Source organism: Aedes albopictus, chromosome 1, assembly GCF_035046485.1.
Source record: "Aedes albopictus strain Foshan chromosome 1, AalbF5, whole genome shotgun sequence".
In the NCBI taxonomy this organism is placed as follows: Eukaryota; Metazoa; Arthropoda; class Insecta; order Diptera; family Culicidae; genus Aedes; species Aedes albopictus.
Window position 1 is genome coordinate 260,003,209 of NC_085136.1, and position 27,089 is coordinate 260,030,297.

Sequence of the window (27,089 nt, forward strand, 5' to 3'; positions counted from 1 at the left end):
GTAGTTCGTCAGATGACCAAAATATATTTACAGTAGAAAACTTGTAATGTATTTTGGACACCACCTATTTTAGGCGTTCTTGATGAATGTTAAGAGATTGGCTACCCAATGCTTCTTTATTGAACAGTTTTCATTGCAATAAGGCTTTTATTTTTTTTACAATTATCAATTCAACGATTTTGAGGTGAATATTGTATGTGACTGTGAAGTGTATGTCGTCCTGCCTACCTGTGCATTTGAGAGGTTTTAGTGAAACATTTTACATTTTCAATAATTTTGAAGTAAATTCTTAATTGTTAAGCGTATTTTCAACGAAAGTCATCAGAATAGGGTCTGTTTGATCCAATAATCGATATTCAGAAGTATCTACTCTTATTAGCTCTCCGGAACAAGACATACATCACAGTGCATGTCCAAATTATATACATGTCCAAATTATATTTTTTACCCTACTGCAGCAGCGTCCAACTCGACACCCCTCGACGCGCGATCCCCAGCGGCGAGTTCATGCTCCGATGAGTGACCGCCGTGGGTAGGATCGTTCCACGCAGTCTATCAAGTTCCGCTCTTCCAGCAAAATCTTCATCCGAAACATCCAGTTGTCGATGTTGGCTCCGTTGAACAGCCACTTCTTATCTTCACCGTCCTTCATGGAATTTCCGTTCAGGTGAAAATCTCTCCAGACTGCTTCCAGAACTTCCGATCAGGTTCAAAATTCGTAGTTACGGTTTGGTTAGTGACTGGGCCCATAAACTGATAAACTTGGAGTAGAAATGAAACACGTCCTTTGTAGTTGGAGGCAAGGGGTTAGACACGTATTATTCGGCGATTAATATATTATGGTATACTAATATTTTTGTAGACATCACAGTAACCTTTGATCATAAGGTAGACCATCAAACAATATTGACAAGTCTGGAAACATCAGTTGATTTTTTCGTCGTCAATTTCATCCAAATGAAAAGAAGTAATTAATGATAAATTTTGCTTTTATAGATCTGAAAATATATTTGGAATTCTCGGAACAGCACGCAAGGACCGTTAAGGATAATTGGGCAAGGTAACAGCACGGCCACGAGAAACATCCGAATTCGAATTTATCATTAGTCAAATCTAGATCAAGACCTCTACGAGATATATGGCAGCTGTAAATGTCCTTTAACCAAATTGTCAACGATAATCAAGAAATAATCTCAAATTGCTCGTTGTTAACCGACCTTTTTATTGCTGATTTTTTTTCTTTTTGTTGTTGAGATCAATTGGTGTCGATTTCAGAACATAATATCCTCATATAGTATCCCAAGACGAGTGATTTACAAATATGTATTTGACCGCATTGTGTAAACCCGTTCACAGAAAGGACGCACTCCAAATTGGCGACCGCTTGTATACTACATATTACATATAAATTTATTTATTAATACTGAAAACACGTCGCCAGTACCAGCTGAAGTAAACTTATCAGACCAAGCAGGATTACGTTTATCATTCATGCCCTCACCATAGGTTTCATCACTATCATGACACCAAACGACAGACGAAGCAAGTTTTACAACTTATCTATTTACCATCTCTCACTTCTATTCATCGTAACTGATCAAATGACATGTCAAAATATTGAAAACACATTAACATACCTACTTCGATATTTTTTTTAATAAAATATCGTTAGTATACTAATATATTACTTAGTATACTAAATACATTAATAGTGTCTGGCCCCTTGGTTGGAGGTTCAGTAACGAATGTACAAATTTTATTTAAGCTGTCACTTCATAATAATCATGGTGTACTACGATTCGTCGATTGCTTCAACATGTACATTGTTTAGGAATAGGCCGGACAGTATGGACGCCCGTGCAGAATAATTAAATCAAATTTCCTCAAACACTTCATTTCTCAAATTAACACATTACAGTGGCGTTTCGGTTTTATCACTAGTCAATTTATTCACTATTCGCCAAATTCACGCTCGATTTTATCACGGTTTTTTTTAAACATTGTGAAATCAACATAAAATAACACAGAACATAAAAATGTTACTGCGTAAGCGCCTTTTAAGGCGCACATTCTTGAATATGAGATTAAAGCAAGAATAGTTTTCTTTGAATAGTGAGGGTGTATAAATGGATGCTTAATTTCATAGCAAATATAAAACAAAAAGCAAAATAATTTTATTCTAAGTCATCTGTATATATTACTAGCTGTCCCGCAAACTTCGTCTTGCCAAGCTGTGGTGGTTTGACAACTGTTGGGTTCATTGCAGCACGGCACTCTAGATCGGTTTTATTGCGATCGTGTTGATTTTCTTCCCAGTTCGTAAAAAATAAGGTTTTTATCAATTTTCTTACTTTTTTAGATGGTTTTCACAACTTTTATTACTTATAAACACAGCCTCCATGAATACGAATCGTTCCGTTCAAGAGTCATGGTGATTGGTTCATCCGTTCGTGAGTTTTGTTGCCTCAAAGGGTTTTCAAATTCATTTTTACATATATAGATTGAATACTAGCTGTCCCGGAAAGCTTTATTTTGCCAAGCTGTGGTACTTGGACAACTGTTAAGGTTATTGCAGCACCTCACTCTAGATTAATATCATTTTGAACGTGCTGAATTTATTCTCGGGTAATTAAAATAAGTATTTTTACAGTTTTAATACTTTTTAGAGGCTTTCAAAACTTCTCCTACAAATGAACACAGCAACCCTGAAGACAGATCGTACCGTGCAAAAATTACGCTGATCGGTTCATTCGTTTGTAAATTTTAATACCTCAAAGCGAATTTAAACCCATTTTTATTTATAGAGATGAATATCTCGACCTGTTGTCTATCTGTAATGTATTGTATGTGCAAATAATATACATATAAATGATGTTCGGTCATTGTACATTTACCATTTCAGGAAAAAAAAAACATTTGGATATCTAGCCAAAGTCTACGGTCCATACACATTTTTTTAAAATTTTGTGTGAATGGAAGTCTACGAACGGGAAGGGCGTCCAAGATTACCCAAAATAAGTACATAGCTTACGGATAGCGTCTGAACAATACAATCATTTACAGATTACTAAAACTGTTGAAATTGTGATCAAACAAATTGTAGCTTATCGATTTTTAGTATAAAATTAAATTTATTTTTCATTTAGCCAAATTCACGGTTTCACTAAATTCACGGCAAAATTTTTTTTGACGGTGATAAAATCAAATAACCACTGTATTTTTATCTTAAGTAATAAAATGACTTCGGCCGAATGAGCCATTTTACGAAGTGACAACAATGTTGATGATGATATTGGTTTTCACGGGTTATTGGACGCTACCTCCTGTCAAAATAGGGCACTGCATAAAATTCTCCCCTTCTCTTTCACTCTTACAGAAATTTTGTAAACAACAAGGCCAAGAAACGTCAAAATCCCATACAAAATCAAAACAGTGCAGTGCCCTATTCATTCATAAAATCGGCTCGTAAAATGGACTATTGAAACTTTACGGACAGCAACAAAACTTTGATCGAAAAATTTAGAAGTCCACTCTCGCGCACAGATTGCTGCGATCAATTGGAGCCAGCCGTATTGTAGGAATCTCGACTGCAACTTACACGTGGTTCACCTTCTTCCCCCTTTTGCTGCAATCTACAGTATGCAGTTGTATATGTACAGTTGTTTGCAAGATCCTTCTCATGCACATGGTTGAGTTGAGTGCTTCCCCACAGAAAAACACCCCGCGTCTCCATTTGAAAGTATCCAATTGCGAAGTCATCCGCCAAGCTTACGAGCAACACAACTGAATCTGAATCATGAATGAAACAGCATTGAAAAACCACCTAAAGAGAACAACATTGTTGGTGTGCCCTGCTACCTACTACATCCTAGCCTACTACTTGAACTTGCCTTTGAGCTCCATACGACGTTTAAAGCGGGTGCCATGCCAACCAGATCAGGATCAGCGGGGGTTGCTACGTCCGATGGATGGATAGTGAACACGCAGGCGCTCCAAATTCTCCTCACACTCACACATCCGTTACGCAGTTGGATCTCAAGTTAGTGGGGCCATCTGGCTGGACTGCTCCGACACGTCGCTGGAACAGTTACCGGAGAGACACCATTCGCGACACAAGCAGTCCAGCAGGCAGCCAGCCCGTCAGTTCGATCAATTCTGTGCTTTTCTCGGTCAAGAGCATGGCGGCCAGCTGCTGCTGATTCTGCTGCTGTACTAATTCTTTTTCGACTCGCGGGTTTCCCGTCGCCGTGTGTCACTGTGCGAAGTTGCTGGGGTTGTGTAACCGCTTCCGGTGAATTCCAGACGAGGAAAATTGAAGCATCCTTCGATTCTCGGACGGAAGAAAATCTGTGATAAAGTACGCCGCTGGGGATTGCAAATCACTTGTCAATCAGTGCCGTCGTGGAAGCCGTCCGTTCTCGAGTCGAGTGAGACATCAATCCGGGCGGAAGTTTTAATCCGGGGGAAAAAATCAGGTGCGAAGTGATGTGAGACGGACTACTACGTTGAGTTCGAATGCGAGGAAGACGAGTGAAGAAGAATTTGAGATGATTTTCCCTCCTGATCTGGAATGAAGAGTGATTGAAGTGCAATAGAAGGCCGATGATGCCAGGAGGAATGTCGGGAATTTCCATGGTGATTGGTGACATAATTCTCCTGCTGCCTGCCTTGATGGAATGAGTCGCGTACATAGCAAAGCAAGTGAAAAGGCATTACCTATATTATTTTGTGGCCGTTGTTGTAGCGAAATGGGTTGCAAGTGAAGTGTTCCCACGATGGAAAACACAGCAAGCGCATAGGAGAAAGGAAAAGGTTGCAAATGAAAAGCTGACGCTGACATGATTAAATTGTCGATCGATTTTCGTGTTTTCTGGACTAGCCCCATTCCATCGCATCGGTTCGCGATTGAATGGATGGGGAACCATGTGTAATGTGTATCTTGACTAGGCGTACATCAGCGCCAATTTTGCATTGCAGTAAGGGGTTGGGGTAGAATTACAAAGAAGTGGTTTGATTTCAGTTTTGAAATATTTCAAGTGTTTTATATAAAAAAAAACGTTACAAAACTTATTACAATTTTAACCTGTTACAATACGTTTATCCATTTTTGAAAACATTTTCTATACCATAACTTATTGTTCCATCTTTTTTCTCGAATCATGTCAATGAAATTATCTAAATTATGCTTTCCAAAATTCTTTAAATTATAGCTAATTCCTATTGTTGTTAACCATAATGCCACTTTACTTTGGTATTGTTTTTCATGTATCTCTCTATTTAACAATTCTTCGGGATTATGTACTGATATTTTTAACTTATCTCTTATACAACGCTCTATCCATTCCCATATATTTTTACTATTTGCACATAATTTTATTCTGTGTTCAAGAGTATCAATCCCACCACAAAACTCACACAAGTTATTAACAGTTCCAGAAATTTTCTTATCGAATAATTTACATTTTGTTGCGATGGTTTCATTAAGAAACAGAAATAAGAAATGTTTTTCCTCAGAGCTAATGAAATTCGAATTTAGATTTTTCCAGCAGATATCCCAGGATTTGTTAGGGTACTTTTTAACAATATTAGGTACAATATTTTGTTTATCTAGCAAAAAAGTGTAAATTCTTTTACATGTCAAATCCATACCTAGATTTTCAATGTCTAATCCCATTCGAATCCACTCTCGAGTATTGCGAGTAACTGTGCTACTATGTTCTTGCATAATCATAAAATCATCCCTCCTACTAGATTGGTCTCGTTGTAGGATGTTTTTGATGAACAAAGATTTCATCTTACTCTCGGCGTCGATTAAAGCTAGGCCCCCCTTTTCCACGTTCAGATAAAGTTGATTTAGACAAACTTTGAATATTCCTACACCTTTGAAAATAAAATTTCTGCATAAAGTTTTAATCTGTGCTATATGGCAATTGTTTGGAGGGTACACCTGCGATAGGTACCAAAGCTTCGATAGAATAAGGTAGTTCAGAATCCAAGTTTTCTGAAATATGTTAAGGTGGCGCCTTTGGTGTAAAACAATGAGGTATTTAATAGATTTGATTACATTTGAATAATTAGAATTGACGGTATCGCCATAAGTTCGACACATCTCTACGCCAAGAATTTTAGAGTATCAGTTTCCTTCAAAAGATGTGGGCCTGTCCTACAATTATTTAACCTCATATAGGAAGATTTCTTGATATTCAATTTAATTTTAGCGTAGAGGCTAAAATTATCGATAATTTCTAAAATTTTATCAAACTCCTCATCGTCGCGGATGAAGATGTTAATATCGTCTGCATAGGCAATAACTTTACAAAAGCTATTATCTATGAAACAGCCCTTAATGCTGCTGCTGATTTTTCTAATAAGGGGCTCTATGTATAGAATAAAAAATGCCATGCTCAGGGGGCAACCTTGGCGGACTGATGATTTCATTCGAAAGTTCTTCGTCAAAAGGCCATTATACAATACTTTGGAGGAAGCTTTGCTGTATAGGTTCCTTATGCAGTTAACGAATTGTATGGGAAATCCAAATTTTTCCATGGTAAGCCAGAGAAATCCATGATCTACTCGGTCAAAAGCCTTTTCGAGGTCTATACTCACGATTGTTCCTTTAAAACGTTTTGACTTGCTTGACTTCAATGTTATGTTTCTGAGAATTTTCAAATTAGTTGTGCATGATTTTTCAGGCAAACAAGCTGCTTGACCTGGCCCGATTAAATGTTCCATTAAGGGTTGTAGACGATTATACAAAATTTTCGCAAAAAGCTTATAGTCGCAGTTAAGCATACTTATAGGTCTTTTGTCATTTAAATTGTGGGAAGTTTCGTTTTTCGGTATAAGAGTTATTACTCCTTCTGTAAATGTTGAATGTGGCACAGTGCCTGATAAAAGTTCATTGAACAATCGCAGCAAATCGTCTTTTAAATCATTGAAAAAAATTGAGTAGAATTCGTATGTTAGCCCGTCGGGGATTGGGTCCAAGATCTCACAATTGAAATCTTTCAATTTAATTGCTATCAATATCAATCAAGAACATAGTTTTGCCTAGTTTTACGAAAAATTTGAAGTTGAAAGGTTCTTTGGAGAAACTTCTGAAGGAACCTTTGGAAGCACCCCGGCTAAAACTTCGGTGAAACTTCCTCGGAGGGAATTCTGAAGGAATCTATGGAGGGATGTTTGAAAGAACTTTCGGAGGAAATTTTCTCGAATTCTCAAGAGCCGTCGGAGAAACTCTGATGGAATTCTTGAAAAAAAAAAATAAAAATAAACAGGTGATAAATCTTTGAGGAATCCTCACCGAAACTTTTTAAGGAATTCTCGAAAGAGTTTATGGAAAAAAGCCTCTGAGTTTATGGAAAGAAACCTTCTGAAGGAAACATTTTTAGGACAATCCTCGGAAAATTTCCACTAGAACTTTTCCAAGAAATTTTTAGAGGATCGCTCGAAGAAAATAATGGAGCAATTTGGACGAATTTTTGAGTAAATCTTTGGAGAAATTTCTGAATCTGAAGGAATTCTTGACAAATTCTTTGAAGAATTCCTTGAGTCATATTCTGAGCAATTCCTTGAGCCAACTTTAGAGAAATTACTGAAGAAAACTTTTGGGAATTCCAGGAGAAATCTTAGAAAGAAATTCTAGAAAATTCTTGAAGGATTTTTGGAAAGAATTTTTGGAAAAGTAAGCGTGGAGAAATTTTTCGGAGAATTTTCGAGGGAATTGGAGTAGAAAAGCTCGAGTAATCTCTGAAGAAATTTCTGACAATATTGTTGTAGAAACTCGTAGAATTCCACGAGAATTTTGAGGAGGATTTCTTGGACAAATCCGCATGGATGTGTGAAAAATTCTGGTTGAAATTCCTGAAGTAATTCTTAAAGGAAGTATTGAAGAAGTTTTGGAATTTCCGGGATGACTGTTCTTGTAGGTTTTAGAAGAATCCTCTATGAACTTTTTGAAAAAAAAAACAAATTAGAGAACACTCTGATAAAATCTCAAGAGGAATTCCGAGAAGAACCCCTATTTGAAACCCCGAAGAAATTCCAGAAGGATTCCTTGGAAATTTCCCATGAGGAATCTTAGGATGAATCCTTGTAGGAATTTCGAATGAAATAATTGGAGGAGTTCCGGAAGGAATCCTTGGTGGAAACCTTGAAAAAATCTCATAAAAAGTCCAAAGAAAAATCCCGGATGAGAACACTGTAGAAATCTGGAGAACAACCCCAGCAGAAACCGTATGAGTTATCCTGGAAGGAATCTCTAAACGAATCCCTAGATGAATCCTGAAGGAACTGGGAAAACACGAAATTTAGAAGACACAGAATGTTGATTAATTGGCAAATTTTGAGATGAAATTGTGAAAAAAATCGAGATCTGGTGAGATTCGAACCCATGACTCTGTATTCGCTACACCGGCACTTTAACCAACTAAGCCATAGAACAGGTAACGATTCTGCAGAATAGAAAGTCAAACTGACTCCTCATTAGGATGTCTGGTGGAATTGAGCAAATATACAGAAAAGTTGCTTGAAGATTTTTTGGAAGAGTCCTGTACAAACCCTACATACTGAAGAAATTCATAAAGGAATACTTAGAAGAAGTTTTGTTGCATTTCTCGCCCAATTTTTCGGTGAATCTTTAAAAGTCGTGAGGTAATTTATGAACAAATTCTTAAAGAACTTTCTGCAGCATACTTAAGGGAAATCTATTCAGAAATTCCAGGGAGAAGTTCTTCAGAAATTCTTTGAGGAGTTCCTTGAGTCGTATTATGAGCAATTCCTGGAGATGGCTATTGGGAAATCCCGGAGAAATCTTTGAAAGAAATTCTAGAAAAGAATTTTTTAAAAGAATTTTTGGAAAAGGAAGCGTGGAGAAATTCTTCAGGGAATTCTCGAGGGAATCGGAGCAGAAATGCTGGAGTAAATTTTAAAGTAATTTAATATAAAAAAAAAAATATTGTAGAAATTCTTTGACTTGTAGGAGAATTTTAAGGAGGATGTCTTGGGCAAATTCGCATGGATCTGTGGAAAATCCTGGTTGAAATTCATGGAGTAATTCTTGAAAGTAGTTTTGAAGGTTTTGGATATATTCTCTGGAGATCCCAGAACGAACCCCGAGTGGATACGCTGTAGAAATCTGGGGAAAAATCCCAGGAGGAATCCTATGAGAAATCCTGGAACAAATCCTTAAAAAGTTCCAAGATTAAGCGAAGACCACTTTATCAAGAAGACTTGCAGCGGTGCCGAAGATCGGGAGTCACTGTTACCAGCGCCACCACGGAAGAAGGTGGAACTTTTTATGATAGTGTGTGTAAATCTTCATACTCGCATCCAGTCTTGTAAACATTCGGCACTTTTCACTACCTTCATTTTCGTGCCGCAGTCGTGTGTCAGCTTGCTTTGTTACAGTCGCGCGCTACCGTTACCTCCTACACACAACACGAGCGGTAGAGCGAAGATCAATAAACATAAGAAAGGGTCAAATCAATGTCATCTGACACGATGACTTTTATCTAACTCTAGCTTTTCGTATAGATTTTTAGCCAATATCGATTATGAGTGTTAATATTAGTTTATTCTTGCATGTTGCATAGAATACGACACACATATTGCCAACACAGGTCTCATTATCAAAGAAGACAGGAATAACAAAAGCCGAACCGTCTCCCGAAGACGGTATCGTGGTAAAGTTCATTCGTTTGACATTTTTGTTTCGTACGGTAGTATGATTGCTTGTGTTGAGAACGTCGGAGACAAAGGAGGCCGAATATCGACGAAAAGGTTCAAATAACTGTGATCTCCAACAAGACTGCTCGCACCAATACACTCTTACACTTTTTTTACAAAGGTACCACCTTAACTCAACAGGCGGCAGTGCCATCGGTGACGCTTTTCCCATAATTAGTATGGGAAAATAACAGAGTTGCATGTCTTCTTGATGAAGTAGTCTTCGGATTAAGGCAATATAGAGGCATTACTGTAGAAATCAAAAGCAAATTCTCAGTAGGACTCTGGGAACGATTTCAAAGATGAACTTTAAGTCGAAACACGTTAGAGAACTCCTGAAAGGATCTTGGAAAGCCACTAGGGGAATTCTAGGTGAAACATTAGAAAGACCTTGGGAAATCTGAGGAGGAACCTCAGAAAGAAATCTCAAGAGGAAACTCATGAGAAATCCTATGAGGGAACCTAGGTGGACACCCTGTACAAATACCGAGAAAAAAATCAAAGGAAATGCCCTATGAAGAATCTGTGATACTTACTAATCCTGGAAGCGGTTTGAGAACGAATACTGGAGGAAACCTCGAAGGATTCTTGGGAGAATCACTGGAGCAATTGCTGAAAAGATTTCGGGAATAACCTCGAGACTTTTCTTGAAGGTTTTGGATGAATCTTCTATGAACTTTTTGATATTATTTAAACAAAACTGGTTAGAAAATGCTTGGATGAAATCTCAGGAAAAGAATCTGAGAAGAAACCCAGTAAAAATCTCGGAAGGAACCCTAGGAAGAATCCCTGGAATGATCCCTTGGGGTATCTAAGAAGCAATCCTTGTAGGAATTCCGAAAGAAATCCCTTTAGGAATTCCGGAAGGAATCTCATGCGGAATTACAGGACGGATTCCGGACTCTGTACAAATCCCGAGAAGGATATCGAAGTAAAGAATCCTTTGAATAATATCGGGACGAAACCCTGGAGGAGTTTTGAGTGACAACACTGGGGGAATCCCTTAAGGAATCCTGGTGGAATTCAGGAAGGAATCCCCGAAGGCATCTCATAAAAAGTCCAAAGAGGGATCCCGGAACGAATGCTAGTTGGGATCACTGTAGAAGTCTGGAGAAGAATCCCAGGGGGAATCCTATGAAGCATTTTGGGAGGATTCCCGGTATTAATCTTTAGAATAATACCGGTCTCCGGAGGAATCTTGAGTGCAAAGACTGGAGTCCTGATAAGGAATCTCTAAAAGACTCCCGGTAAAAAATAACTGAAGGGATCCCGGGTGGAACACTAAGAAGATTCTCTGGATGAATCCTATGAGAAGTTATGAAGGAAACTCTGACGGAGTCTTGAAATCCCTGGAAGGATTTTGGGAGGAAACCTTGGAAGAATCCCAGGAAGAAATACTGGAGGAATTACCGGAAAGATCTTGGGAACAACGTGGAGCTTGGAATTATTGTGGATAAGCGGGTGCCCCCAGGAAGTTACTTGTGTTTACACGTTGACGTTCGCGAAGTAGTGACACGACGACAGTTTGCGCGCCTACTAGATTGCTTGATATGCATTTGGCAGGCCATGTGCCTAGTCGAATAGCAATGCAGATTCAATACCACACATCCTCCTGCCTCTCAGGAATGAATATAGTAACAGAAGCTTTAAAATGAACGAAAAGAAATTGAAAATTGTGAAGTATCTGAACTTCACAATTTTCAATTTCTTTTCATTTATTTTAAACACCAGCCTTCGATGTTGTTGCTGTTTTATTTAATTTGCATTAGTAGAATCGATAATCAATGAGCACCGAGTAATAATATGTAAAGACACTGTATGCTAAAGACACGAAATCTGATGATTGTTGCTATTGATGATAATTGTCGCGTCATGACGATGATGCTGTCGAGCAATGCTTTTAAAGCGCGTTTGACAGGTCTCCTGCTCGATTGGAATGGCTTTGACAGCAAATTTGGAATTCCAATTGGAACATTTCGTGTCTTTGCATATAGTGTCTTTAATAATATGTATCTACTGCTCACATATCTACCATCAGCAAAGTTTTGCTGAATACTTGCACCAACTAGTAGTGTAGTACTGCCATTAAACCAGACGTCACACATGTGAGCCACGACACCATCCAGATCGAGATCGAGAAGCTTAGGTACAGTAGACGTTCGTTCGGTGCAATCGCTTTATCTGCAATGTTTCATAACTGCAAGCCCGCTGAATGCAACAATTGTGCAGTTATCGCACCACTATCCGTCAAAATGAAATGTAAACAGCGATGCGATGTTTTTCGCATGCACTTTTGTTGCAATGTGATGTTTTTCTTAGGCACATTGGTTGCATTCTGCAGCAACTGACAGTTATGTGACGTCTGTTAGTTGTTGCAGCTATCGAATTTCATTCGGTAAGTGAAACGTAAACATGTTGCACTTATCGAACGTCTACTATACTAAACAAATATTAAATACTATAACTGCTTATGAAACCAAAATATGTAATCTGAGTTTCACAGGTCTTCCTTTAGGCGTATCTTCTGCGTGAATTATTCTTAAATTGCAGCATCTTCTACGAATATCATTTCATCTATTTCCTGAATCGTCAAAAATGCTTCACCACCTCTTTTGGACAGATTCTGATGGAACAGCAATTATACAACAAACAAAAATTTAGAAGTATGAACGTCACACCATATGACACAGTAGACGTTCGATGACTGCAACATGTTTACGTTTCACTTAGCGAACGAAATTCGTTAACTGCAACAACTGACAGACGTCAAAGAACTGTCAGTTGCTGCAGAATGCAGCCAATGTGCATACGGAAAACATCGCACTGCAACAAAAGTGCATGCGAAAAACATCGCATCGCTGTTGACGTTTCGTTTTGACGGATAGCGGTGCGATAACTGCAAAATTGTTGCACTTAGCGGACTTGCAGTTAAAAAGCGTTGCAGTTTAAACGTTTGCACCGAGCGAACGTTTACTGTAGATCAATTGAGACCAGAGACAGAATTTCTTACAAAACTAAAAGTGGGGTCATCCGGACACGCTGTGGATTGGTTTACTGTCGCCATGAGACAGAATTTCTTACAAAAGTAAGGTTTCGGTCATCCGGACACGCTGTGAACTGTTGTTACTGTCGCCATGAGACAGAATTTATCACAAAAGTAAGGGTGCGGTCATCCGGACACGCTGTGGACTGTTTTACTGTCGCCATGAGACAGAATTTCTTACAAAAGGAAGGGTGCGGTCATTTGGACATTGAATAGCCTGCCAGTGCTAGTAGCATGCATTGGAAGCCTAGTCGAATAACTATGCAGATTCAGTACCACACAAACCTCTAGAGAATCCTGAGAGAAAACATTGTAGGAATTCCAGGGCGAATCGCGAAAAGTACATCTGGAAAATTTCCATGAGTAATCTCTGGAGGAATTCTAGATTTAATTCTTGGGAAAATTCCCGGAAAAATCCCGGATTGATCCCACACACTTAAAAAATATTCGCAGGCTCGGCTTTCCATGCACAGCCGACTACTCAGCAAACTCAAAAACTGATATCTCAGTTAAAACTGCATCTGTTAGCTGATTCTCAGCAAAATAGTTGCCGAACCTCAGTAATGAAATGTCAAAGTTGCTGAGATCTCGGTTATGTTGTTGTTTGCCGAGCGCTCGGCTGTGCGGATCTCGGCAAAAGTTTGAGAAAATGCTGAGATCCCGGCATTTCAAATTAAGTGTGCAGAAACATCCTTTAAAAGAATTCCAAAATGAATACTTAAAGGAATAATTGAAATTTCCGATTGTCATGAGAAATCCAGAAGCAAACCAGGGACCCTGTAGAAATCCGGAGAAATTAAAGAAATTTAAGTAGGAATCCTATGAGGAACCTCGCATGGAAGCCCTGGAGGAATTTTGAGAGAGAACACTGGCGAAACCCCTGGAGGAATCTTTGAAGATAAACCTTTTAAATAAAATCCCAGGACAAATCAGGGGCGAATCCCCAGAAACCCCCTTTTGTAGAATTCTGAATCATTGGAGTAATTCCAGAATGAATCCCAGGACAAATTCCTTGAAATTATCAGATCTTAGTTTCTGCCACACGTGGGATCGCTCGTTCTGCAATTTTATTTTCGTTTGTTTAAGGACCCGATTTTGTCACCCCCATTAATCGACAAACTATTTGAGGGGCCCAGATGCATATGGGTGTAAGTGACCATTTTGTCCATTTTAAGCTGAGAATATACATAAAAAAAAATCAGATTTCAAGCTTTCAGGAACTTTTTTAAGATTAATATTACGATGATTAGAAAAAATATAATAAATCGGCGAAAATTGGGTCGATTTTGAAACTCCACACATTTTGTATGGGATTAAAAATTGGTGAAAAACTTTAAACCTCATTTACTCGAAAGTGGGTTTTTGTCACTTACACCCCTTTGCTTCTAACCCCTCATTTGCTCTCATTATCTTAGCGTCAAACTTTGGTCAATTTATTCACGTTCATCATCAAACTACTGCTGAAAGGCAAATCATAGAGGGGTTAAAAGTTTGAAAATCTGTTTAGATTTTTGAGGAAAGAAAAAAATGTGTTCCGGAAAGGGGCTGACAAAATCGGGTCACTTATGTATACACACATTTTCCACCCATCTAGTGCCCAACCCAGGTTCCACCCGGAAAACGGCATAAGGCATTTGTTCGAAACTACGCATTTTACCCCAACTCTCCCACACGCTGTCTGTTGTTCTACCGCGTTGTCCTCCCATGCTTCACGTGATTCGGTCGCCTTCGTCGTGTAGTGGAGTGCAAGGTGAAGGATTGTGGGTGGATGCCCGTGAGCTCGACTTACAATCGAATAAAGACAGACACCTACCGCTACCTATACCTAGCTACCTAACTAAAAGCAGATGAGGCAGACAAAAGTGGTTCAATGTGGTTGGATTGTGCTTGGACCTGGGCCGCACCAGATGATACTGGTTTGGCGCAGGGAGATCTAGGATGATTCTGGTTCTTTTTTATGTTGATCCGAAAATCGAGCCGATCGATCTTGTGCCGTCTGGATGTTCGAAATATGATCAGTTTTGAGCCTTATTGCCCATTCTATTTATGGTACCAGTTGAGTGACCTAGATTAGTACATTAGGATGGACTTTTGAACCAAGAAGGCGGAAACATTTATTAGCATACTTTTACAAGCAGAATAAGAAATTGTGATCCAGTTCAGGTCGAAAAGATTAAATATTTCAATTTCGATTTCATGAATTTTTGAATTTAAACCAAAAACCCGATTTAATCCACCTATGGTGAACAGAACCCTTCTTACACTTATTAAAATTATTGTTTATTATTTGTATTTAACATATTCATTTTGAGTGATGGACCAAAAGTTCTAGAAAATATTGTGGATTTGGCATCTAGTGGATTGGTTTCCAAAATATTATCATGGACCATGGACTAAACTACCAGAAATGCCAGACAAAAAAAAAATATCTTACTTATTCTGGAATTATGTATCTTTTGTTAACTGCCAAAAGATCTTGAATCGATAAACAAATGGATAAGAAAATAAGCGAGATACACTTTGTCTAATATCTCTTAATCAGTCGAATAAATTAGCTCCGAAGTACTTGGTATTCATGGTTATGGTGTAAAAAGGACAAAAATAATATATCTACTATGCTAATCAGTTTTGGAATTAGCTAGTTATTTTGGCTGTCCAGTTCTTGCATTTTTCCCACAATATATAAATTCAAAGCTCTCATTTAATATATTGTTAGTTTTCATAGAATTCCTGTTTATTTGTAATTTGTTATTTATAATTTTATTGAAAACAATAATCTGCTAGTATACACTTTATATGAGGTCAGCATTATTGATTGAACAATAATTTCCCATAGACTGGTCAAAAGCTTATGCAAGATAACAAACGAATATAATAATAAAAACCCGATTTAATCCACCTATGGTGAACACAACCCTTCTTACACTTATTAAAATTATTGTTGTATTATTTGTATTTAACATATTTGTTTTGTGGAATTGACCAAAAGTTCTAGAAAATATTGTGGATTTGGCATCTAGTGGATTGGTTTCCAAAATAGCATCATGGACCATGGACTAAACTACCAGAAATGCCAGACACTTCCTAGAGTCTTGTATGGAATGTTTAAAAAATAGCTTACATATTCTGGAATTTTGTATCTTTTATTAACTGCTAAAAGATCTTGAATCGATTAACAAATGGGTAAGAAAATCAGCGAGATACACTTTGTCTAAATCAGTCAATTAAATTAGCTCCGAAGTACTTGCTATTCATGGTTATGGTGTAAAAACGACAAAAATGATATATCTACTAAGTTAATCAGTTTTGGCATTAGCTAGTTATTTTGGCTGTCTGGTTCTTCAAAGCTTTCATTTAACATATTGTTAGTTTCCATAAAATTCCTGTGTATTTGTAATTTGTTATTTATAATTTTGTTGAAAACAATAACCTGCTAGTATACACTTTGTATGAGGTCAGCATCATTTTATTGAAAAAAAATTTCCCATAGACTGGTTAAAAAACAAATGCAAGATAACAAGTGAATATAATAAAAAAAAAAGAATTTATTGAAATACTCTTCGTAAGATATCTCAGTAATCAAATGTCGAATAGAAATAAAATTTCAGGGCCTTCTACAAGCATATTGTAGCTTTCATTTGGTGCTTAGAGAACCCAAATCGGTTGACAGACGGCTGAGATATTTATTATGGTACCCTTGGTCAAAAATCTCTCAAAAAGTTAACCTGTATTACTCCCAAGTACTCTTCGAAAGATATCTCTGTAACCAAATGTCCAATCGAAATAAAATTTCTGGGCGATCTACTAGGATGCTGTAGCTTTCATTTGGTGCAAAGAGAACCCAAATCGATTGACAAACGGTCGAAATATTTATTATGATACACTTGGTCAAAAATCTTAAAAAGTTTAGAAGTATGACTCATAAGTACTCTTCGAGAGATATCTCGGTAACCAAACGTCCAATCGAAAAAAAAAAATCAATAGCGTTCTACTAGGATGTAGTAGCTTTCATTTGCTTCCAAGAGAACTCAAATCGGTTGACAGACGGCTGAGAAACGTGCGTGACTTTTTTTTGTAACGCACATACACACACACACACACACACACATACACACATACACACACACACACACACACATACAGACATTTGCTCAGTTCGTCGAGCTGAGTTCATTGGTATATGAGACTCGGCCCTCCGGGCCTCGGATCGAAAGTCGGTTTTTCGAGCGATATTTATAACCTTCTTATGGTAAGAAGGGTAAAAAAGGAATTTATTGAAATACTCCACGAAAGATTTCTCAGTAACCAAATGTCCAATCGAAATAAAATTTCAGGGCCTTCTACAAGAATACTGGAGCTTTCGTTTGGTGCTAAGAGAACCCAAATCGGTTGATAGACGGCTGAGATACTTATTATGATACACTTGGTCAAAAATCTCTCAAAAGTTTAACCTGTATTACTCCCAAGTACTCTTTGAAAGATATCTCGATAACCAAGTGTCCAATTTTAACAAAATTGTATAGGGTTCTACTAGGATGTTATAGCTTTCATTTGGTGCCAGGAGAACCGAAATCGGTTGACAGACGGTTGAAATATTTATTATGATACACTTGGTCAAAAATCTCAAAAAGTTTAGTTGTATAAATCCTAAGTACTCTTCGAAAGATATCTCTGTAACCAAATGTCCAATCCTAAGAAAATTTCTGAGCAATCTACTAGGATGTTGTAGCTTTCATTTGGTGCCAAGAGAACCCAAATCGATTGACACACGGCTGAGATATTTAGTTTGATACACTTTGTTAAAAATCTCAAAAAGTTTAGTTGTATAACTCCTAAGTACTCTTCGAAAATATCTCAGTAACCAAATGTCCAATCGAAATAAAATTTCAGAGCGTTCTACTAGGATGTTGTAGCTTTCATTTGCTGCCAAGAGAACTCAAATCGGTTGACAGACGGCTGAAATATTCATCAATATGCTAAATGTCAAAAATCTCTCTAAAAGCTAACCTATATGACTTCAAAGTACTCATCGAAAGATATCTCGGTAACCAAATGTCCGATCGTAATAAAATTCAATAGGGTTCTACTAGGATGTTATAGCTTTCATTTGCAACTAAGATAATCCAAATCGGATATCAGACGGCTGAGAAACGTGCGTGACTTTTTTTTGTAACATACGCGCACACACACACATACACACACACATACACACACACATACACACACACACATACACACACACACACACACACACATACACACACACACACACACACACACACACACACACACACACACACACACACACACACACACACACACACACACACACACACACACACACACACACACACACACACACACACACACACACACACACACACACACACACACACACACACACACACACACACACACACACACACACACACACACACACACACACACACACACAGACATTTGTTCAGTTGGTTGAGCTGAGTTGATTGGTATATGAGACTCGGCCCTGCGGGCCTCGGATCTAAAGTCGGTTTTTCGAGCGGTATTTATACCCTTCTTATGGGTGTAAGAAGGGTAAAAAACAATGATAATTATTTCGAATTCATAACATAATCTTTGAGTCTCTCTGGCAATCGAGACTCTCGTTTTGGGCGACTTGTTCTTCCGGATGCTTCCATTTTTGGTGTTGTTGCCTTTGCAGGTTCAGTTTCTTCACGTTGAGTGTTCCGTGGCATCGTTCCTCCGACAGATGCTTGATTGTCCGCTTCCGTAGAACTCACCAGCGTTGGTTGCAAGGCTTGTTCCTGTTATTCTGGATAGGTATTCTTTGATGGTTCCGTCATTTGTTCCGGAGTGGCAACTGGTAGACTACGTGCTTTAACATTCACGGTATCGCGACGGTAATTGCTTCCATCTACGTTCACTACGTAGGATCGATCCGAGCTTATCACCAATGATACCGGGTGTCCAAGTTTTGGAAGACTCTGTCCGTAGCTGAAAGTATACTGGCGATCCTATTTCCAAGCTGGGCAGTTGCATCGAATGTCTGTCGTTATAGTATTTCACTTTTTGTCGGTTCTTCACGATAGATTCTGGAACGTTTTCCACCACTCGATGCATCAAATTGGTAATCGGAATAGGGATACCACAACGGGTACTACGTGAGAACAGTCTGAAGGCTGGACTGCTTCTGATGTTGTTTGGGATATTACGCCACTGCTGCAACACGAACCACAAGTCCTGACCAGATTCCTTAGCCTTCTTTATAAGTCACTTAGCAATCTTCACACTAGCTTTTGCTTTGCCGTTTCCTTGTTGGTGATCAGGCACCGATGTAGAGTGTTTGAAACCCCAAGCTTTCGCAAACTCGAGCATCTCCTCACATACGAACTTTGTTGCATTGTCCGTCACATTTTCTTCATCCACTGGAGACCCTGATCCGTGAGAACGTGGCCAAAAAAATTTACCGATGATTGACACAGTACCAACTTCGAGCGGTTCAATTTTACATTAGGTACGTTGATGAAGTCTTGCCAGCAGCTTTTCTAGTTTCCGATTGTGATCCAACATCGCATCGTCCAAAGTATCCTCCTCCTCTTCTTCTTCTTCTTCTTCTTCTTCTTCTTCTTCTTCTTCTTCTTTCAGTCCTGGGCACCCACGGTGGTGCAGAGGGCCAGGTAAAATTTCTGTCGACTTGCTTGATTTCGTTGTTGAGGCTGCGCCGCCATCAGCCTCTGGGTCTGCCTCTGCTGCGATGTCCTGCTGGGTTCCAGTCTAACGCTTGTTTGCAGATTTCGTTTCCGCCCCTGCGTAGTGTGTGGCCGACCCACCTCCACTTTCGCTCCCGAGTTTCTGTCGCTATCGGCTTTTGATGACATCGACGATGGAGCTCCACGTTGGAGATCCAATTGTGAGGCCACCATGCACGAATTATATACCGCAGGCATCTATTGATGAAGACTTTCAGCCGTTCACTGTTCTCCACTGATACAAACCAGGTTTCACTGGCGTATAGCAGCACAGATTTCACGTTCGAGTTGAAAATTCGGATTTTGGTGCGTCGACTAATCTGGTTGTTTATCCATGCATTTCTTAAGCTCGCAAAAGCAGCCCTCGCCTGCCTGATCCGTGCACCTATGTCGCCATCGGCCGCCATTTGGCTACCAAGATATTGGAAGCTTTCAACATTCTCCACTGATGGTCCACTGCACGAATTTGTTCTGGCCTGCTTACTCTCACAGAAAATTTGACGTTTGAGAGGTGCCGGCACCGCTCAAACGTCAAATTTTCGGTGAGAGTAAGCAGGCCAGCATAAATTCGTGCAGTGGACCATCGTAAAGCTAGAAGGGATGACCGTGTTTACATCTAACAATTTGCTCTTGTTGACGTTAATGGTGAGACCTGCCGCTGAGGAGCGATTGGCAAGATCATCGAGCTTGCTTTGCATATCAGAGCGCAGTTGAGGTAGGAGCAAGTCATCAGCCAGTTCGAAGTCATTTAGGTGCTCCATGGCAATGGGCTGCCAAAGCAATCCACGATTTGGTTCACGGTCAATCGCACCTACCCGGATCTCGTCGATTACAATGAGGAACAGCAGCGGTGACAGAATACATCCTTGCCCCACTCCAGCAACAACCCGGATGGGATCGGACAATATACCGTTGTGCAGTACTCTGCACGGAAATGCCCTGTACTGTGCTTCAATGAGGCCGATGATTTTCTCAGGGACACCCTTGCGCCTGAGGGCTTCCCATATGTTTCTGTGATTGAGACGGTCGAAAGCTTTTTCATAATCAATGATCACCAGGTAGAGAGACTCTTGGAATTCATTGATTTGCTCCAGGATGATACGGAGCGTGACAATAATGGTCCACACAGGATCGTCCGGCACGGAATCCTGCTTGCTGCCATCGGAGAGTTGCGTCAATCTTCTCCTGTATTCGGTTAAGGATCACTTTGCAGAGGACTTTGAGAACGATACACAGTAACATTATGCCCCGCCAATTATCACATACAGTCAGGTCACCCATCTTGGGTACCTTCACTAAGACGCCTTGCATTCAATCGGCCGGAAATGTCGCGGTTTCCCATATGTTTCAGAATAATTGATGCAGCAGTTGTGCGGAAACTACGGGGTCATCTTTGAGCATCTCAGCTGATATGCGATCGACCCCTGGGGCCCTGTTCGATTTCATGCTACGGATGGCTGTTTCTATCTCCTGCACTGATGGAGCTTCGGTGTTGACACGTTTAGCATTCATCTTGGTCCCACTAAGGCAACATGAGGCATCGTAGAGGAGACGGATGTCACCGGTGTTTGCGGCTTTCTCGTCTTCGTTGGCTAGGGAGTCCAGCCTAGCCCACGCTCTTTTGTCCCGTTTACATGAGCGTTCCACTTCCTTCTCGAGAGCCGAATAGCACTGACGGGCTACGGCTTTGGCTCCTCGTGTTTTCGCTCGCTCTATCGTGGCTTTGGCGTTCTTTCGCTCCTCTATCTTCCTCCAGGTATCATCTGTGATCCACTGCTTCCTTCGGGTGCGTAGCTCACCCAAATTTTTCTCGCCGGTGGCGATGAAGGCGTTCTTGATGGCGCTGCATTGATCTTCTACGCTTCCACCTTCTGGAATATTCGCAGCACGTTTCTCTAGCTCCTCGACGAAGGACCTTTTCAGCGTCTTCCAGTCGACGTGTGTTGAACCGGCGCCCGATTTTCTCCTCCTGTCGCTGGATCCTAACAATGCGCAGTCGGATCTCGCCGATGATGGTCGGACGCAATGTCGGCGCTACGTTTGTTCCGCACATCAAGAAGGCTCCGCCTCCATTTTCGGCTGATGCAGATGTGGTCGATTTTCCGTGACGTCATCACGGGAAACCCATGTCACTTTGTGCACTGGTCGATGAGGAAAGAGCGATCCCCCAATCACCATATCATTGTTGCCACAAAACTCTGCAAACAGCTCTCCGTTTTTGCTCATTTCTCCGAGACCATGGCGTCCCATGACGTGTTCATAGTCCGAGTTGTCGGAACCAACCTTCGCGTTGAAGTCGCCCATGAGGATCTTGATATCACCTTTCGGAGTCTTGTCCACGACAGCATTCAGTTGACTGTAAAAGTTCTCTTTATCTTGCAATTCGGCAGCATCGGTTGACGCGTAACATTGGATCATGGTAAGGTTTCGAATCCGTATTCTGAATCTGGCTACAATTATCCTCTCATTAATAGGCTGCCACTTCATGAGCGCAGCGTGGGCGTGAGCGCTGAGCAGGAAACCAACTCCACGGTGGCAAGGAGCGTGTTCACCCCGTAGGCCAGAGTATAGCAGAATGTTACCCGACGCCAACCTGTGTTCTCCAAAGTTCGGCCAACGGACTTCGCTCAGTCCTAGGATCTCAAGTTTCATACGGCATGAATCATTGACTAGTTATGCCAGTTTACCCTACATTCCAAGTTCCAATTCTTGTCCGTTGTTTCGCGATAAAAGTCGTTGCCGTTGAATCAGTTCGTAATATTTCATTTTCGGTTTCTGCAATGATTTTTTGGTTTCGGAAACAGTAAGTTGTTGGCCCAGACAACCAGAAGTCGTATAAGAATGCACGCTGTACATCGCATAAAGTACTATTTTAAGCCACTATCGCATATATGTTCAGCGGACGGATAACATTCATCGCATATGATGATATTTTTTGAACTTATTACGACGTATCAGGTAAACTCATATAAGAATACAAATCAACTTTTATTTGGTATACATCGTACATCGTAGTAGATGACATTCTGATGTTTTATTACGATGAACTTTACTTATTCGCAAAAGCGTGCGAGTAAACCCGCAAAGCGTCAAATGAATTCGCATAATTGCGTAATGCGATGATTATACGACTTCGCTTGGTACTTTTCTTATTGTGTCTGTTTGAATCGCATTGGTGTACAGATGAAATCGCATAAAAGTACAAATAAACTCGTTAAAGTGTGCATACAAACTCGCATAAGCTAGAAGTGTTTATGCTGACATAATGCGACTTTATATGTGATAACAATGAAAGAGTAGCTGTTGAACTGTGAATGCAGTGCCAAAATGCTACAAGAAAGTGAACAGCCGTAATTATGATTACAAAGCCATCATTATTTGTTTTTTTGGCTTGATAATCAACAATGGGACCAGACAATGCTAACCAGAGAGGGGTAGTGAAAACTGCGCGGGAAATGGTGCTTCATCGTTTTTAACTCCAGCTACTCTGTCAAACACGCACAGCGCATGTGAACCAAGTGCATTCCAACAAACACTGAGGTGAGGTCAAGGTGAGGTAGAATATCATGATAATTAATCAGCTTGTGTCATAAGTATAGCGTTTGGTGTTAAGTATGAAGTGTAGTTCAACAATCCAAAGGTCATTAGTTCGATATCGAGCTGACAAGAATTGTTTTTTTGAATATTATTGAGTCGTATTAGATGCTGCTGAATTACATCGCAATAGTGCTCACGGTACATCGCATAAGATATCGCTTCAAGTCATATAGCGTTATTATTGTTCCGTCAATGCACGTATAGCGCCTCCACTTTTGTACGCATAAGGCACTTTTACTGCACCTTATACGATGTAACTTTAACGCATAAAAGTACGTATAATATGAACATAAACTTCATTATACGTGTAAATATAAATTGTCTGGGTATCCACCGTGGTGGGGCTTCCACCATCGTTTATATGGAAAAGTGAAAAATTCAATGGTATCCTATCAGATCAAAGCTTTTTTGATACCATTTCAGGACCCAAATAAGTGTGCATAATTTGGGCACGATCGGTTATGTCTACGTTTTGCGCATCGCGATTGAAGTTTGTATGGGGTTTTACATGGGAAAACACACTTTTTTGCGTTTCTCTCATAACAATCTCGAATTTTTCTAAAACCGTGTAACCGTTGAAGTGAAAACATAGCCTAGGGTGTCCTGAAAAACTTTGTCGAAGACCGCGAAGTGATCTGATGCTTATGAAAAAAGTTATAGCGTTGGCATTGCTTGGTGAAACATCATGATTTTGTTGCTATTGTTATTCCTTTACATGTTAAAACATAAACACATGCATGCGGTTCGTTGATTATAACTATTTTCATAAGCACCGGATCGCTTTGCGGTCTTCAACAAAGTTCTTCAGAACATCCTAGGCTATCAATTTACAGTATCGGTTAAAAAGTTTCAGACAAACTTTTTCAACTTATGGCTAAAATGCAAAAAAGTATGTTTTCTCATACAAAATCCCATACAAATTTCAATTGCAATGCGCAAAGTGTAGACGCAACCGATCGTGCTCAAATTTTGCACAGATACTCAGGACCCGAAACGGAACCAAAAAAGCTTTGATCTGAGAAAACGCTTCCGATGACCCACATTATTAGGTATAGCTTCCGGTGGAGAAGCACTTCATACTCAGCCGCTGGATGCCAGAACAGACGCTGTTTGAGCCGCACCTCCATGGTGAACAGACGCTCGGGACGTACCTCCTTAATCTAACTGAAGTCAAAAGAACAACAGTGCCCAGGTTGCACTACCAGCTAAGCACACAACTCTTAGCTGGCGGTCTTTGTCATCGCTTGACTCGTGGAAGCATGAAGTAGGAACTTTATTGTTTGTTCCCACTAGACACAGCACAGTAGTTCAAATTTTTCAAATCATTATCCACACTACACAAGACGGATTTCGCGCCAACTCGAACAAATGTTGGCAGCACCCTCTCAGATTACAACGAAACTTTCTTGGTGTGTAGACCTTGCCCAGATAAGCCACTTTGCATACTCATTTTTCCATTTTTTTTTTCTCGACTGACTTTTGAAAAGGGCTAAACTTTTTTTTTATGGATTTTTTAAAAATGTTTTTAATCAAAAAATGACTACTCCTACAAAAAAGTGTTGTATGGGTGATTATCACAAAATAAGTCAAATTTTAAGAAAAAAATACTGAAAAAAATCCAAAATGAGCCCTACACTGAAAAAAATCATTTCTAAAAATTCAAAGTTGATTTAAAAAAAAACACCATTTTTGATTTTGATGAAATTTTGTTTCAAGACAGGTAATTATGTTCCCTACCAACCGTCCATACATCACAAGATGGGCACTTTTAAGGAAAAAAAGTTTTTCTAACAAAAACTTTTTCTTGTTCGAATGATTTTTTTTTTCAGTGTATTTTGTTATCAACAATAAAACCAGTGAAGGCCATAACAATCCCAGAATCCAATGAAACTCAATTTTCTAGGAGATTTTGTGTTATTTATTCAATCATTTGGAAGGGTTTTCCTATACATAAAAAACTTCAAAATATTACAAATGTATTTTCTTAGGAAATGTAATGTTTGATCGCAATATGTATTGAAGTGCACTTTTAAATATACAATTATTTATAATTATGAATTTTTCAAATATAAATATATGTGTCTTAGAGCCAATTTCAAACATGCTCTTTTCTATTTTTTCCGATCATACTAAATATTTTTGGTTCATCTTCTGAATTAGAATACCTGTTTGCCTTCACTTTGTCGCCAGGAATAGGCAAAAAACTATGGAATTTCTGAGTGCCTGGTATTGTTTTGGCGTTATTATATATTTCTTCGAGATCTTCTGACATTTTAATGTACTGTTCAGTGGATACGTAACAGAAATTTAATTTAGTTATATGTATTTTTATCTGTCTGTACAACTGCCCAGTTATATAACTCTCGTGGAGTTGTTATGGTATTTCCATAATCTCGAGCAAGACTTGCTCTCTTTGCCATTCGCTTGAGAGTGCCACCAATAGCATCACATGGACCTTTACCGTGGGACGTTGCAAAAAAATGCCATTCTGCTCTTAATGCATGCTTTGACTGGAATCTACATAGACTAGCAAAGTTCTTCTTATTTTTGTATTGTGATGCTGCCCCATCAGACATAAAATAAATTTTAGAAAAGTTCGTTAATTGTTTCATAAAATCTATCATTTTTGAGATGAACAACTGGACCGCAACTGTATCGTGAGCCATTACTTCCGATATGATAATGAAGCTAACATTTACAAGTTTATTATCTTTCATATAGTAAATTTCAAATGGGTGTATTGTTGCTTGCGGGTTGTTCCAATGATATCCTTGAGCAGCGTTTTGAATTATGAATGAATAGTTTTCAGAGAAATCACAAATCGCAAGAATTTCATCATCCTTTAATGTATCTTTTTTATTTCTGAGAAATGATGATTGTTGTTTATGAATAAAGTCGTGTGTTATAAGTTTGTCAATTTTATCAACAAGATACGGAACAAATTCATCAACAGGTTTAATAATCGTTTCTAAATTACAGCGATCAGTATTCAACCACTGCTGAAATATAATCTCATCTTTGTCATTTGATTCTAATATCAATGTAAGTTCCTCTTCAATGTGTTCATTACAAGCACACTTTTCACAAGCACGGAAAAAGCAATTATCTGTTCTGGTGGAAATATCGCAAAGCATTTTTTGTATTATTTCATCTTGTGACACAATTCTTATACTGTTGAACATTAAATTTACATTTTCATGAATAGTACATATGCATACATTATGTATACCAGTAGAATCAAGTAAAATACAATGCTTTGGTAGCAACTGTGTAAATACTGTGAAACCAATATTCACAGTTTTGTACATATCTACAAAAATCATATAAGCCTCTTTGAGCGACATCATCAAAAGTTGTTTTTTTCCATTTCGAACCTCAGAAACAAAATCATTTGTTCCTGGCATTGGCCTGCTGATATCATTATCATCAAGAAATTCTCTTACTATTTATTTTGTATCGTCATCAATACCATGCCCCCTTCTTTTTTCGGTGGTACAAAGAATACCCTGTTCATAAACAAGATCCTTCACCTGCCTCGCCATATACATTGGTGCGTTAAACTCTCTTGTGATTTTATTTACCGACCAAGACTTAGGAAGTACAGATAGTATTTTAATCTGTTCGCTTCTGTCAGTTGTAGGGTGATTGAACTTATCCTTTAACTGCATAATTATCTCGTCATACGCCTCCACTTTGCCAACATCCGTTGAATCTATTCCGAAGATATTTTTTCGAACTGCTTTCGTAATCTGCAATGATTTGTTTATGCGATATTCCATACTTCTCATGTTTCTAGATGAGATTGGCGATAAACTCAATGTTTCAGCAATGGTATTAAACTTCTCAATATTATGGGGACCCTGTAGTTGATCTGTTGACGGAATTGACTCCAATGATGGAATAGATGGTACCATATCTGTAAGATAAAAGTTAAGGTTAACAATATAATAATGAATGCAGTGGAAAGTTAATGA

The 27,089-nt window shown here is 39.0% G+C and overlaps 1 protein-coding gene across 1 annotated transcript in view; it reads left to right on the top strand.

Annotated features, from left to right (window-relative positions):
* The first annotated feature begins 3,937 nt into the window (after positions 1 to 3,937).
* The window catches only part of LOC109402372 (endothelin-converting enzyme homolog), an 87,707-nt gene continuing 64,555 nt past the window's right edge, over positions 3,938 to 27,089 (top strand). Inside the window, exon 1 of the mRNA XM_062846693.1 lies at positions 3,938 to 4,812. The gene's annotated coding sequence lies outside the window, so the exon portion shown is untranslated. The remainder of the gene's footprint in view (positions 4,813 to 27,089) is intronic.